General features: G+C 47.1%; 2 protein-coding genes across 12 annotated transcripts in view; one reads left to right on the top strand and one right to left on the bottom strand.

The window, feature by feature from the left end:
• Window positions 1–14,909, top strand: part of NDOR1 (NADPH dependent diflavin oxidoreductase 1) — a 235,727-nt gene that overhangs the window by 128,543 nt on the left and 92,275 nt on the right. The gene's annotated exons all lie outside the window — the stretch shown is intronic.
• Window positions 1–14,909, bottom strand: part of EXD3 (exonuclease 3'-5' domain containing 3) — a 243,553-nt gene that overhangs the window by 198,499 nt on the left and 30,145 nt on the right. The window contains exon 1 of one of the 11 annotated variants that reach the window (XM_052681281.1): window positions 7,932–8,120. The exons of the other annotated variants lie outside the window; for them this stretch is intronic. The gene's annotated coding sequence lies outside the window, so the exon portion shown is untranslated. Of the gene's footprint in view, window positions 1–7,931; window positions 8,121–14,909 lie in introns of those variants that run through there. 11 annotated transcript variants of the gene reach the window in all.

Genomic DNA, 14,909 nt, shown 5'->3' with positions numbered 1-14,909 from the left:
CTGCAAAGCTCTCCAGTCTGCAAGTCTGCTTGTGCAGCTGCCTTCTACAAACTGCAGGGACTGAAAAGCAAACAAAAAGGGAACCCTGATTTCTCCTCTGGTTTCACTAATTCAGCTGGCAGGCACTGCGGAGGCGATGCTTAGGTGGTTGGTAAATGAACAGGATGCTACACGCTCTTCCCAAAATCCCCAGAACTGCTGTGTGTTTCAGCTGAAGAGAAAGCAGCACCTCTAGCTCCTTCCTAACCCCAGAGAGGCACCTGGCTGAATGGGACTGGCACTGCGCATCGCCCAAGGGATGTATGACAACAGGAGTGGTGGGTGCTTTGGCCAGCATTTGCCATACGTATGCTGCGTACCGCTCTCGCTCTCCGACTCAGTGGAAGATGCCTCAGACTCCCTGCAGGTAAATGCAGCCCAGCTGCTTAAAGCTGTGCATAACTGCAGGCTGTTCCAGGCCCTCTTCAGGGAATTAATCAGACTAGTGATTGAATTAAGGTGCAGGAAAGTTGTTATTTAAACTACTTATTGGAGAGGAAATTTCTCACAGCCTGACGGTGTTTACAGACAGCAATATTTTGTTAATAAAGAAGAAGCTCCATGACAGAGAGGAGCAGCGCAGCAAAAGGCAGAAGCAGAGGGACTGCCTGTGTTGTAATGCTTCAAAACACATCTGTGTGAATCAAAGTGGGATTTTCCTGCCACAGCGAGGATGAGATGCTGCAACCGAGGAAACCTCTGCCTTTGTTATCAAACAGGGCTGGGTGGACACAGTGCGTATTCAGAAGATCTGCAGTGATCACACAAATGCTTCTCCCTGTGCCTCTCACCTGCTACAGAAACTTCTGGGACACAAGCAGGAAATCAGAGGAGACATGCTGAAATAGAAAACTGCAAACTCCTAACAGTTATTAATCACTTCAAATGCTGAAGCAGTACCATTTGTCCGAGCTGTCGTTGGTAAGGTTGGCACAGCTCAAACCGAAGGGAAACTGGATAGTGATGATCAAGCAGAAAGCACAAAGCAGCCACCAGTGCTGGTGAGATGCTCAGGCTGGGCTTTCTCCAGAGGTCCTTCCCCCACCTCTGTCACCCAAGAGCTGATGGAAGACAGAGGCACACACAGCTGGGTCAGCAGTGGCCTGAGCTAGGGGTGCTACAGGAGGAGGGCAGCTGCTCATCAATGGCAACACGGCACTGCTTGATACCTGCTGGGAGGAATAACATCTTTTAAGAGAACTGCATCTTCCTGCAGAGCTCTAACAGAAAAGTAGCAAGCGAGGCACTGGCTCTGGGCTGCAAAAGTTCTGTAAGTGCTCTGCTGTGTGTGCTGCTGTGCTCAGCATCAAGCACTGAAAGGTCCCTGGAAGCATGGCAGTGCTTGCCTCCAGAAAGGCTCTTCTAAGGATCAGGCTGCATTCACATCCACACATATTAATTAAGCCTCAGAAAGGCTGTAAGAGTTCATGCACTGAGGGCTGGGGCACACTCGCAGCCCAGCCATTTTGAGACAGGAGCACTGAGAAAACAACCATGGTGTGAGACTGCAGCCTATCTGACCTATGCTTCCATCCGCACCTGCAGCTTTGTTGTGGCTCTGCCCCTCCGCAACACGGACACATTGTCACTCCCAGCCCAGAGGAGGAAGGACGCTGACACTCAGCACAGCCTCCCCAGTTGTCACCCTGAGCAGACAAAGGGGAGCAGTAACTGCACACATAGCAATCAGTAACTGCACACACAGTGGCGTTTTGTCCCAGTGCAGCACGGTCAGTGCTGATGCACAATCCCTGGTGGACTTGGAAGGCTGGATACCAACCATCTCTGGCCATGACCTGACGACTCAAGCTAATAGATCAAAAGTATTTGCTCTGTTGTTTCTGTATTTCAAATTAGATTTTATGGTCAAGTTCAGGAGCATGGCAGAGATGGTGTAACACTGCACTTACGACCACAGTAACATTTACTCTAGGTGCCACTGACTCACACCCTCTTTCCTATGCAAAATAAATGGTCATCTGTTTACACAGATTCCCATTGTGCTGCAGTTCAGAGTCTGTGGGAGGGAATCTAAACTGGTGATGCCTGCAACAAATTGAAAATAAGGACAAAGCATACATGGAAAAGCTGGAAAGATAAGAGGCGTGAGGATACCAGAACACATGATACATTAAAAGCATGCCTTCCGAGTACAACTCTCCTCGCTCTGAATGGTCAGAACTAGTTTACCAGCAGCTGAATTATAATTTGTTTCTCAGATAACAGAAACTCAATTTATTATGCTCACAGTAAGCAGCTCTGAGATTTGTAACAGAGCTGCTGGAGACCCCCAGAGGTCCCCCAGGAGGAAAGGCACTGAGCTCGGAGGACATGCCTGCTGTACTAAACAGGCAGATGCCTTCAGAGTGCTGCGTGCTCAGTCATCTCTTTATCAAACCCTTAACTAATTAAACAATCCTCTTGTCAAAGAGGATGGTCGCTGTCTGTGCGACCGATGCCCTGCAAACACAATGGGATAATCTGCCTTTCTCCTCTTTTTCTCCCCCGGCTGCCTGGGAAGCTCCGCTCATCTGTCACCCTGCCCCGCTCACAGCGCTGCACACAGCATCCGAAGCCACGCCGCGCACAGGGACGCCTCACACGCAGTCACAGCCAATCTGACGAGTCCCTGGGCCTCCGAAGGGCCGAGCAAACAATTAGCAGGGAGGCAGAAGCCATTCCTGGATAGAATTGACAATTACAACTGTATCGATCTACAATCTGCGAAAGATGCTAAACTGAAAGCATTTCCAGCAGCCCCTTTTGACTTCAGCACCAAGGCAGAAAGAGCTTGCAAACGATGCAGCTTTTATCAGATGGCATCGGACCTCGCGTACATCTGCGCAGTGACGGCCGCAGCGCTGCTGGCTGTCCGTTACAGACCTGAAGCTGTGCTTCTGGGGATAAGCAGCGGCGATGGCAGGGACAGCCTGTCCAGCGTCACCCTGCGCGCACACGCGGATCGTGAGCAAGAGGCCAAATGTTTTGTCATGCGGAACGAGGACAGCCTTGGTCTCATTGGCAGCACCCCAGAGGTGTGCCAGCACCTCCCTCTCACGGCACACCTGGCGCCTCCTCCTGCAAACTCCTGCAAAAGGCCCCAACACCTCCAGCATCCCCACGGACCGTCATGACAAAAGCTACAGGAATTGCTGAACCATCCTTGGCAGCCACGCAGGGCCGTGGCACACAGCCCTGGGACATCGGTGCTCATGGCACTGCAGCCCGTGGTCCGTGCTAGCCATGGGCCCACCTGGTGCCAGGGTGCCACCGTGAGACAAGGAAATGGATGTTTTTGTAGGAGAGCTGAGGAGTAGAAGGGAACGGTGTGGTGGTATGGAAAAGCTAGATTCTACCCAGACATGAAAACCTTTCAGTGCCCATCAAAGGAAAGCTCAAAGTCCCTTGCAGACCACTCATTTTTAGCATCATTGATAACCTATTACCAAACCCTCTGCTAGCAAAGGAACACAAGAGGAATGATGCTCTTCCTGTCCCGAGCAGCCTGGCTCTGGGGCAGCCTGGATGGGAGAAATCTGCTCTGCAGAACATGCAGCAGGAACGCAGGCAGTGCCCCGGTGACTTCTGCGCAGCAGAGCAAAGTCCAGGAGAGCAGCACAGCAGAAGGGCTGCTTCTCTTTGCGCTCATCTAGACCAGAACAGGAAAAAAAAAGTGAAATTGCTCTATTTTTATTTCTAATCTAAGACCAAGGGAGATATTACAGACCCACGCTCAGTTCCTCATCTCAATCCAAGTTAAACTCAGCAAGTGTAAAGGAGACATCCCAAATGAAGTATATAAAACAAAAGCCAAAATGATGTTATCCTAGTAAAATTGCAAACATTTATGTATCTGTAACAAACAACCAAAGCTCTATGTCTCTTTTTTTTCTACCCTTCCCTTTTTTGTCTTTTTCTTTCCTCCTTCCCTCACGTTCCCTCACCACCTCCTTGCTGCAGCCAAGTTTTAAACCATACCCATGGCAATAGTGGCCTAGAGGCCACATGGCATCGCAGGGAATGTGGCAGGGAAAGGCTCGGAATGCTTCTCAGTGTAGCCTGTGCTGCTCCCATAAACACCAGGCATTTTACCCTGGTGAGCACTCTGCTTTCTTTTCCTCTGCTTTCCAAGTAGCAGAGCGTTCAGATTTCCACACACATATTGTGGAAAGAATGAAGCCCTTCTGGAAAAAAAAAATAAAAACAAAACAACAAAATACCAATTTCCTTCTCTAAGTGCAAAGATTTATGTACCCATGCAAATCTTTTTTAAAAAAGGAGAGTCTTCTGCAAGCTGCACCACAGCAATCACACAGTTGTAGAAACAAGTACCTGTTTTTCCTGACCTACATTTTCGGGCTGGCAGGAAATCAAAGCACATGTCAAATTACAACAGATTTTGAACAGACTTGCATGCGCCCTCCAATCTCAGCTATTAAATCTGTTCAGATGAGTTTGTTTCTGTAAGACAGTACCTCTGTTAGAAATTGCACATCTCAGCGTTACGCAGTGCAAAGCAATAGTCTTTGTTCTAATGCTGAAAAGAAGAATTGGTTTTCCATACAATTCGGTTCAGCTAGAGACATTTTCCTCCCCTTGAACTGCCGTATGCTATCTGCTCTATTTATAATAAAAGCTGCATGCTTAAGCAGCCACAACCACAAACACAAAACCAGCCTAGCTTTGTCCTGAAGGCCTCAGGAATGAAAACCCTCCCCAGTTCACTGCAGCCTGCGTGGGTCCTGTGTGTGTGCATAAAGGAGCAGCCAACAAAAGGTATTTTCTCAGCTGGATCCAGCTGACAAGCAGAACACAGCACAGCATCGGTGCAAGGGGAGCATTTCCTGACAGCCCCGAGCCCCCCTGGCCAGGGAAAGGGATCTTCTGATCCCCTGAAACAGAGGGGTGGGAAGGAGCAGAGCATCACGTCAGCTTCGGGGAGAAATCTCATCTATCACTGCAGATCTTCCCCACACTGCTGGAGATACTGCACAGAAAGAAGCACATTCCCCATCTTTGCTTCCCCCAGTTCTGTTTGAGCCCTAAGCCATGAACCGTTCCGCCACTGTCTGGTTTACCATAAGTTTGCACAAGCCGTGTGTGAAGGGAATGCATTGTAAGTTTCCTTTCTTTTCGTGCCCACTTTCAGATCTCTGCAGTTTCACAATGTCCATATTTCTCTAAAATTAAAATTGCTGCATTGCAAAACACATCCGAGAGCAGAAGTTTCAATTAAGCTCTCTTTTTAAAAATGTTTTTCACAATCACAGCAGAAGTTCTTGAAAAATGCATCTTCTTCGGGCCAAGTGAAGCGTGCTCAAATACCCTGTGAGCGCAGCCTCTGAGAAAGCTCTGCTGAGCACATTTCCCATCCCTTCAAATCCATGCAAATCAGAAACCACTTTCAAACAGGTATGCTCACAGGAGGATTTTCCTGCTGCTATCTATACTAACCACACAAGGCTGAAAAGCTCACCATGCCCTGCTGAATTCCAGCCTCTGACCGACATAAGGCATAAGGAGCCAGACGGCCATTAGCAGGAGCCTGCACAGCCCTCTGCTTTGGGAACTGCTGCTTTTGCTTACCTTTTTTTGATTTATAGCTCATAACTGCAAAACTAATTAGAGTCTAATGAAAAGTGGGACATTATTCACTTGTTTTCCCCTCAGGAGGTTCAGCGTGTTTTCAACAGGAGTGTTACTGATTAAAACAAGAGGTGATGGTTTTAAGAAACTGGAACACAAACCTGTTCCCAAATGTGCATGTTCTGAAATGATACACTGGTTTCTGTAGCTTCCAACTTCAAAAGTCTTCATCGCCATTAGGAAACTTTTTTTTTTTTCCTAATATATATTCATCTATTTTACTTGACACTGCTACACACACATCTAACCCGTATATCTGGTAATTGCACTGAGATCTTGGGCCAACCCTTTGGTGATTTCACTTCTTTCCTGCTCCAAACAAATCACTGAAATACACTGCACGGATGTAAAACATAAGACTGTAGCTCGGTTTAAAGACTGATAGGTTCTTAGAATTGACAAACTAAATGCAAACTCAGGTGCACAGAACATATAAATACCCATCTGTGTAGCTCCTCTTATAGAACATGCTGCAAATCCAACCCAGTATGTTAGACAAATTTAAGAATGCACCCAGTAGATATTGGCATTAGACTGACTGCTCAGTCAGACTTAACGAGTTCTAACCTCCAGTGTATTCCGCATAATCTGTGTGCAACAGGAGCGTTCAAATCGCCTTCCTTCACGTTTAGAAAGTTCAGAGAGCAAAGGACTGTGTAGCAAGATGTAGGAAGGCTCTGATCTGAAACTCAATCCCTCAATACAACATGGTCACTGAGAGAAGAAACATTAAACCAGAGCTCTTAAATTGGCACTTAGATTAGGAAATTAGCTCTACAAACATAAAGCATCTGAGCCGTCCGTTTGTTACGGATAACGCAGTAGGGCCGCCAATTGCAAAAGCCAGGGAATCCAATTTGGCAGCGCCTGCTTTCCAACATTGCTTCAAAACCCTGACTCCATCACACGGGAATTTAACTCCTCAAGACACAAAACAGAAATACACCAGCTACAAATTACACGAGGACAGTTTTCATACTCCATTCATTGAAGGGCGTTCAGTTACTGCCTCGTGGCTACATTGCACAATCCAAACATTGAAGATGTGGATTGCACAGGGCAGCTTCTCTGCACAGCGTGGGTTTGCCCAGTTCCTCACCTCCAAGCTCTCCCTCCTTTCCCTGTACGCGGAAGGAGAGGGTACTGACAGTGCCTTTTTCCTGCCAGCATTTCCCCCCCAGCCAAAGAATCCCCTGGTGCTTTTAGGGGAACGTAGGATCCAGTCTCCCAAATACAAATTACTCTTTTGGATAAACAATTCAGTAAGAGATCCTGCAGCATTCAACTGCAGAGGATCGTCCACAAGAAGCACAAGAAAGATAAGTCGTTCCACCCAACTGGAAAAACTTCCTCACAGTCACACCCTCCTCACATGAAAGCAGGAATCCTTCTAAACTCACACTGAACAGTCCTAGTGGAAGGTCACAAACAGTAACAATGGATAATTAAAACAACAACTGGCCTTAGTAAGATGAAAGTTAAAAGTAAATTCTCATCTTTTTCTTTTTCTTTTTTTTCCCAAGCTGCCCAAGCCTCAGTTTTGAACATGTTTTGGACAGAAGAGAATTTGAAATTAAAAGATTACAACAATCTGCTATTCATCCAAGAGGTCCTCCCCCCTTCCAGTCCTGTGGGATTCACTACAGAGCACAGGGATCTCCTGGAAAACAGAATGCAACAGACATGCTGTAAAGGTATTCGGGAATCATCCATGTCCTCACCCTGCAAAGTGATTAACCATCCCAAATCCAACAGTACGTAAAAATACCAATAAGAAATCAGTTTTTGCAGCAGCTAGTGGAGTTTTTGCAACAATTGTAGGAGCCTTAAAATCAACACCCAATTGCATTTTCTCTGTTAGAAGTACATTATTCTCTCATTTTTATTTGTTAGATGTACAGAGTTTTTTAAATTCTGCATAGCAGCCTCAGCATGCCGTGAGCCCAACACCCTGCACTGTGCTGGCACGAGGGGATGAAGGCAATTTAAAACCTATCAAAGTATATCTGCTGCCAAAGATTCTGAAAACAGACAGTTCTCCTCAAAGCCTGCCTCTGTTCATTCTTTTGTTCTTACATTTAATTTTAAGCAATAGAGAAGCACAGCATAAATACAGTATAACAAAACCCAAATTAGCTGTGGTACAGTAGTTAACAACGCTACGCTAACTCCAATTCTAGTGGGAATATCAAAAGTAGAAGAATTCCAAGGAGCTTCCAGCCCATGAGACAACCAGCATCTCCTACCTCAGAGACCAGCGCTGGATTCTCCGGGGAGAGCTGAACCCCCACAGAACAGAGGGTGATGAACAAAAGCAGACAGAGGTACTGAGGTTGGAAGCCATGAGGTGAGGAGCAAAGTGTACCAGGCAGTGCTACCTTTATTTTTCAGGTGGTGAACTGAAATGTAGGAAACAAAGCAGCACCATGGTGAGGAACACACCATGAGATCTCAGGAACTTGTGTGCTCAAGCTAAATGCTTTAAAAAGTAAAAAAATATATATATATAGACTAAGTGGTACCATTTTACCTACGTTACTCTAGGTTTCATAGAATCATAGAATTATAGAATGGCTTGGGTTGGGTTGGAAGGGACCTCAAGGATCACGAAGCTCCAACCCCCTGCCACACACAGGGCCACCAACCTCCACATTTCATAGCAGCCCAGGCTGCCCAGGGCCCCATCCAACCTGGCCTTGCACACCTCCAGGGATGGACGGGGCATCACAGCCTCTCTGGGCAGCCGTTCCAGCAACAGGTTTGTCAATAAGTCTCATTTTATTAAACTACCCAACCAGTACTGTAGAAAAAAATATGAGATTTTAGACAGAAAGCAACATTTTGTGTCACTAAAATGTATTCCTCTCTCAGATGACCATATCCTGCAGGTTATAAACTACAGACCTGGCTCTTTCCTTCTAAAAGGGGATTCTACCATCACCTCTCTTCCCACTCCCCCACAGCATCCTGCTCCTACAGCTGCTACTTCCACATATCCCATCCCTTTTTGTGTCGGAGATCGCAGCACAGTTGGGTTGAAGGGCTCTCACAGCCCCCAGCCCCCCCCTGCCATAGACTGGCTGCCCTCCAGCTCAGGATGCCCAGGGCCCATCCGTGGGGCACCTCCAGGGATGGGCACCCACAGCTCTGGGCAACAGTGCTGGGGCCTCACCGCCTCTGAGGAAAGGATTTCCTCTTAATATACAACCTCACCCTTCTCTCTTTTAGTTTAAAGCCAGCCATTCCTTCTGACCATGCAAAAAGTCATTCTCCCTCCTGTTTATAAGCTCCCCTCCATTACTGAAATTTTAATGATAGTCTGAACAACTGTTCTCAATTGTCCTTAGCTTGAGTATATCTGCCTCTGTGCAAGACCTCTATGGAAGAAATAAAAATAGCAACTGGGGCTCTGTAGGAATGCAGTGCTTCCTGCAGCGCTGCATGGCTGCCCGTCCAGCTGCGGGCGCCTGGCAGACAAGCGCTTGCTTAGCTGTGTGCTCCGGAGCACATCCCTCCAGTGCTGTGAAGAGCAACAGTTCTCTGGAAAGAAAATAAGAAAAGTCAGTATGTGGTCATGTAATTAAAGACTGCCATAATTCACACCCACATTGCGGTAGGTTGGTGTTGTGCAGGCATCCTTAACTCTGGCATTTCCTCATTTTAGGCTACTTGTATTTGAAATCTAAGTAATGTTTTTACCATACCGCACCATAAATTAAGTGCGCAGAAAAAGCAATGTCTGTAGAAAATAATTCTTCAGCAGACAAACCCGGCCAGTTCCCCTGCAGCTGCAAGCCCTGGCTCCTCGCACACACTGCCGGCCCACGGCAGACCTGCATCGGCGCGAGCTGAGCGCACAAGCACTCTCACCGCACCGAAAACTGCAGCCACGACAAAGCACGGCACGCTCTGACATCTCAGCGCTGCAGGGAGGGCAGAGGGCTGAGATGAAAGAGCAGAACTGGAACGTCAGCTGCTCGGAGGGGACGCGGGCTGACACGGCCAAGGCCACGAGCAAGGCCAAGGCCACACACGTTATGCTCAAGCACAACCTTTTTCTTCTTCGTTCTTACGCCAAACAAACAAAAGAATACCAACGCCGTGAGCAGCATGAGGCCACGCTGCTCCTCCACGTGGGTCTGCAATGGGGCAGATCAAAGCGGCTGCTGGGAGAACAGGCAGGAAAGGTGGAAAACGGCCGAGATGAGGAGCACTGCCACCGGCGTGCGGCCAACCTGCGGGCCTGGAGCTGCGAGGAGAGAGCCGGCCATACCCGAGGGCAGGGCAGCAGGGCGGGATGGAGCTGTGGGATGGAGCCGGCTTCCCCGCCACAGCAGCCATGCAGTGACCTTCGCCCGGAGCTCCTTCTTTCTAGGAATGCAGGGCGAGCTGCTCGCCTCCCGGTTCCCACAGGCCGCCCCGGGCCGCGGTGCACTCAGCAGCGAATCATCTGCTCCTGCGAGTCATGAGCTACAAATTGAAGAAACACACCAGGAGCTAAAACGAGTTTCCGAGAATGAAAACAGCTGGTACAGAAAGAAAAGCCAAATATTCTCCTGGCTGCTGGATGCTTTTTTTTTTTTTTTTTTTTTTTTTAATTTAGCTTAAAACGAAATGAAAAAAATCTGCTTGGAACCCAAATAGTCTCTAGCTGAAAATGTGGTGTCTAGCCTGAAAAACAGAGGCTTCTGGACACCATGCCAACAAGCGCAGGATTCCCATGGACCTGGTGTTTCTCAAGTCCTTAATGTGGTTCAACTTAGGCAAGTGGTTTTAGGATTCCCAGTTTAAAATCTACAACACACATCTGCAATTCATTTTAGTTTCTTATTTTATTTCTTACTTCTTCAACCAACTCCAAATCATTTTACGAGTTCTTGCAATCCGGCACTAATCAGTTACTCATGCTGCAGGAGTTCCCGCTCCCTCAGAAGGGCTCCCTTTGCACAAGAAGCCAAGCTGTGCATTTCATCAGCTGCATTTCACCAAAACAACAGTAACTACCTGATAAAATGAGAACACTTGGCAGCGCTCAGCGCATGATTCCCAGACGTGAAAAACTTCTACCCTAACCTACAGAACAAACGATTTTCTGCTCCTCTCTTCCTCTATCAGAATTACTGAATTAAATGAAATGTCACTTCTCAACTAACAATATCATGGTCTATTTCTGAGACAGGGATTTGATCGAGTGGCTTCAGGTTTAAGAATAAGACTTGGAAAAAATTTTCATCCTGCGGTAAGGAGGGAATTCCTGCATAAGAAACACCACGGGGTTAAAACTTCAAATAGAAGTGTGCCAAAAATTCGACTTGCAGTATCTGCCCTCTGAACAGCTAATCTGTTAGAAGAAATGCTGAGGAGACATGCCAAGTAGGGCAGTGATTCTCAGAAGCAATTTTGAGTTGGTAAGAAATGTAACACGTGACAGAGCCTGCCTCCTCGCTGCTCCTCTTGCTTAAAACACAGCTCTGAAGTCTGAAGAAGAGACTCCATCTTCCTCAGCAGCAGCAGTGAGGCACCCTGTAGGCAGAAGCACGACTACACCGCATTCAGGATGCAGCTAATTAGAAACAGGTGGCTGAAGCAGACACGTCCTCTTCTTCTCTGCAGTGCAAATGAAAGCTGTAGGTACAGGGTAATTCCTGCTCTTGGCTTCCTCAATGAGGTTCACTACAGTAGCAATACAGAGACGCAGTCAGTGGAGAATAACACACTTTCCAGGAGTCCAGTTAGCCTGTCAGCAGCCTCCCTGTAACAAGCCTCCAGTTCTCTGTAATTTCCATAAACTGTGTTGGTGACTGAATGAAATAACAGCACTACATCGGCACATTGCTCAAGCTCTCCAGCTGCTGGTGGATGCAAATGAAACTCTGCTGGCTTCACTGTGTATTTTGGTCCCATGGATTTGAGGGTCCAAGCGTAGAAGGGAACAAACAGCTGTGCTTCTGTAGTTTTCAGTTTTTCCACCAGAAAATATCACAACTGCTTCTCTTCCCAGGGTATCCTCAAGGTGAGGCTTGTGAAGAGCTCAAAGATGGAGAGCAACAGACTCAAGTTCAACCACAGAGTGCTAATTAGATATTAAGGTTGGGAGGACTTCACAGGAGTAATAAAAAACAGACATGCAGAGAGGTTATGGTATCTCCATCCTTATAGACAGAGCAAGGAATAGGCCCCAAGAAGCCTGATGTAACAGAAGCTGGTACTGTGCTAAGAAAATGAGGCATGAGTAACCTCCAAAGGTCCTTTCCTCTCTAAACCACATCGTTATCGTGTGGCCTTCATTTATGACCCCTCAGATTTAACATGTGGGGCCGCTGGATGGGCAGGATGCAGGATTACCAGCACAGAGACAACGCCTGATAGCTCATCTCCATTGCGTCCAGCTCAGATAACAAAAGCATCAGCTGAGCTGGGAGGTGGCAAAACTCTCGCCATGCAAGGGAAGGAGAATAGCTGCATCCCTTGTGGCATCTCAAAAAAACCTCCCAGTTGGATTCTCATTATGAAGCATCCTGGGAGGTCACTCGCAAAGGGCATGAATGCTGTGCACGTGCATGCTTCCACACACACACACACAGTCCTTGGGGAAGCAACCCCACATCTGTGACTTCTCAGGTGCCATGCTGCATTTAACAGGACTCAGGATTGGGTGACAATATTTAATTTTGGTAAGTGGGAGCTACAAAAGATTGTGGTTTTGATTCATTTGATTGCTGAGTCTTAAGAACAACGTAGGATTATTTAATGTGATAAGCAAATAAGCAATTGCAAAATAATGCACTTGTTACTCTAGCTACTCTTGAAGCACTCCTGTTGGTAAACCCAGTTGGTTTCAGGCTCGCTCAGTGTGTTCTACACGTCCCTCACTGGTGAAGCAGCAGGAGCTGTATCCTTCACCATGAAGCCTGCTTCAGGTGTACCCTTCCAGAAGCTCTCCCTGTGTCTCCAGATGCTCATTCCTACATTCATGACAAGTAGTCAACTCTGACATCTCTGCCAAGAAGTTTTCCCCTGTTTAATCAAATATCAGGTGCCACTGAGGCCTGAAGGCACTGAGGGAACGCTGTCATCATCCTGGAGGTTCGGCCAAAGGGAGAAACAATGCCATTGGCAGCATGGCATTGAAGGATTCTGTAAGGTCCCTGGGGTACAAAATAATGACAACAGCAATCGCTGTGGTGTTGAATTTAAATACTTCAGTGATGGAGTTATGCTCATTCCCAAGAGGAAGAAAAGAGAAACTTTAAGACAGAGCAAATGTTAGTCAAAGCAGTAAAAGCAAGTCATTAGGAGGAAAGATCATTTATTATTTATATTCACATCTCTAAAAGCAAAACTAGCTGCAAGTAATAAAGCCTTTTTGAAAACAGACATTTCTCAGTGTGAACTTCTAGGCAGACAGAAAAAGACAGTATTTGCCATCTAATGCATTGGGCTTTTCATGTATTTGAAGTTATTAGTAGATCATTATAATAATTTGCTGCAACTGGGTTTGAACACATCTTCTGAATCTTCTAAATTAATTCGTATTTTTAAAAAATCTTTCTGACTGTGGGTTATGGTTATGGCTCAGGCCAGGGGGAGGTCAGTCACGAGTGGTGTCCCCCAGGGGTCCATCCTGGGACTGGTTCTCTTCAACATCTTTATCAATGACACAGACAGCAGGACTGAGTGCAGCCTCAGCAGTTTGCAGACAGCACCAAGCTGAGTGGTGCAGCTGATACAACAGAAAGAAGAGATGTTGATGCCATCCAGAGGGACCTGGACAGGCATGAAAGGTGGGCTCCTTAAATATTCATCACATTCTCATCACATCAGTCCCTATGTGGGGACTCCACGGCCAGCAGTGGGTAAAGCAGACCTCCTGACTCCTTGCTCCTTCTGAACCGTGGATCCTCCACCGCCATGCAGATCTCACCCATTGCCACAGTGAGGGCTTGTGGAGATCAGAGCTCTCACCCACCACCTCTCCTCTGTCGGTGGGAGGAAGCAAAAGGGGCTGGCAGCATTCCATCTGAACATGGCAGCATGGCCCAGGCTTGGAGAAATGGGGCAGAGCAGGGAAAAGGTGGACACAGGCAGCAGTAGTGGGAATATAACATATCTCTGGGGTGTATCCAGCATACATCAATGTGTAGTGATGTTGATACAGTATTTTAGAACTACAGCACAAATGAGCAGTCCATCACCAAGACACAGAAACCACACAGTTCAGACAAGGAACCATAGCAGATCCCTTACCCCACGAGGAACACCACTGTTAGACCTTCCTTGGCCACAAAGAAACCAAAGACTAACAGTGATGCTGGTTTTGCCTTGCTGAGTTTTTCTTCAACAGAACGCTATTAAGAATCTTCAAAAAGCATCAGTTGGAAGCTGCTGTTTCCCTTGCACAGCTCACATGACAAGTACAGCTTTGTTAGGGCGTCTATTATTGCTGTATCTGTTTACTTCCTAATCACAGATCTGGCTTTGATGAGGAGATTCATCAGCCCAGCTGGTAGATAAAGCTCCTTTCCTCAGGGCTGAACCACTGATTGCCTCTTTCAAGCTTCCAAAGAGAGCAGACCGATGGTTCAGCCATGGTCCTGTTGCACAGAGGAGAGCAGGCAGAGCACTGGTGAAGGATCTCTGAGGGAATGCACTCTGCAGCTCTTCCTATGGGAACGGCAACACAGCAGCTAGGGGACAGATTTCTCCTTATTATCCCCCCAGCTCCAGCACAGCGTAACAATTAGTTGATAGCACTTCTCAGCTTCCAGGCTTTGAAGGGGAAACGTTCCTCTGATTTCCTGTTTGAACAACGCAGCCCTCGCTGTCTGGATCTCGCAGTCAGCTCACGCCGTGCCTGGGCCAGCTTTACTACATCTTTCCTGCTCAGTGTTTATGTTTTGCCTTTCACCCTCCACATGTTTTCTGTCTAGAGCTCTTGAAGGTAAGGTATGAGCATCAGCTATTGCACAAAGCAACATCTCCAGGGAGCTTCAGTATTCTCCTCCAGATGGCTGGGTGCACAGGACCCTCCTCTACCACCCCTGACAATCTCAAATACTGATTAATCCATGTCTAAATATGCAGATATCGTTATTTACTCTAACTTCTTTAACTTCGCATGCTGGAAAAGAACTCCTGGCAGTGTGTTCATACTAAGTACACAAACTGTCACTCAATTTGCCTGACAGCACTGCTGCAATGATCCGTTCTCGGTCAGCTGCATT

The sequence above is a fragment of the Tympanuchus pallidicinctus genome, unplaced genomic scaffold (assembly GCF_026119805.1).
Source record: "Tympanuchus pallidicinctus isolate F22 unplaced genomic scaffold, pur_lepc_1.0 scaffold19, whole genome shotgun sequence".
Taxonomy (NCBI): Eukaryota; Metazoa; Chordata; class Aves; order Galliformes; family Phasianidae; genus Tympanuchus; species Tympanuchus pallidicinctus.
The sequence above is the reverse complement of the archived record's forward strand: the minus strand, read 5'-3'. Positions and strand labels throughout refer to the sequence as shown.